General features: G+C 41.3%; 1 protein-coding gene across 1 annotated transcript in view; it reads left to right on the top strand.

Moving 5' to 3' along the window:
* The first annotated feature begins 396 nt into the window (after window positions 1–396).
* Window positions 397–1,087, top strand: part of LOC114062474 (transcription factor SOX-6-like) — a 32,630-nt gene continuing 31,939 nt past the window's right edge. Inside the window, exon 1 of the mRNA XM_027893917.1 lies at window positions 397–456. The gene's annotated coding sequence lies outside the window, so the exon portion shown is untranslated. The remainder of the gene's footprint in view (window positions 457–1,087) is intronic.

Below are 1,087 nucleotides of genomic sequence, written 5' to 3'. Positions count from 1 at the left end.
TCCTTCTGGGCCCCTGCCAGTGTCCCTGTGCCCGGCAGGCAGTGCATCCTAACCAAAGGGCAGGAGCTCCTCACTGCATTGTCTTGCATGTATTTTAGCACTCCCCTGCCCAACATTCTCTCCTGCTGAGGAAGGACTTTTCAGTACCCCTGTACATTGCCCCCAGGAGGTTTGGTTGTCATAATGCTGGAGGAACCTCCTTTCTCTTTTATTTTTCAATTTGGCTCATCCCATACACAGAAAATCCCCTCAGCCACCAAAACACTTTGCATATTATAGGACGCATCTTAAAACCTTTACAGTCAGCTGGTGTCTCTTAATTTGTTTCATCTAGACATACATCAGTCTCTCTCTGTATTCAGCATGACTGAAATGCTTAAACTTCTTAAGCAGGTTGGCAGCAATGATGCTATAGACATCATTCCAGTGGAATGTATAGCAGCAGCACCACTATCTGTAAGGACCTACATGACCTGGAGGACAGACAGAACTTTAAACTTTAACACTTCCTTCCAAGCTATTCCAGAATTTCTTCAGTGTGAATGTGTCTCTCTTGGAAGCATAAAAGATTTAGTTCTTTTGCTCCAGGCAGGACTTTTAAAATTAATACTTATATAAGTAAACTGTCCCGTTTAGTTTTCACATTAACTTATAATGCCACACTGGCAAGCTTATTGGTTATATTCTGGATCTGTGAACCAGGCAGTTGCTAAAGATGAGCTGGCAGGCTAATATGGACTGAGGTAACACTAGCAGCAAGATGGATTTTGGTTTTGACTGCTGCCTTAAGGGAAGTTCCTGAAAAATGTTTCTTTTATATATTTACTGCAAGCAGTCCGGTTTTTTTGCATGTTTGTTTATCAGTGTGATATTTCTGCGTTTCACTGTGTTCCATTTTTTTGTGCAGTGAGATGAAGTATTGTGCTGCCTGGGTGGCAGCTTGCAATGAAAATGAGGAGATTTTTTTTTCCAATTTAAGTTAGCATGAGACAAGAACACAAGTCTCTGCTCTTTCAAGGAATTTATAAAGTTGGCAATGATGTGGTTGTAGTAGTATGCCACAGTTACCTTTTGACAGCTTCATTAG

Source organism: Empidonax traillii, unplaced genomic scaffold, assembly GCF_003031625.1.
Source record: "Empidonax traillii isolate 1590-97213 ecotype Southwest subspecies unplaced genomic scaffold, ASM303162v1 scaffold410:size520991, whole genome shotgun sequence".
NCBI lineage: Eukaryota > Metazoa > Chordata > Aves > Passeriformes > Tyrannidae > Empidonax > Empidonax traillii.
The sequence above is the reverse complement of the archived record's forward strand: the minus strand, read 5'-3'. Positions and strand labels throughout refer to the sequence as shown.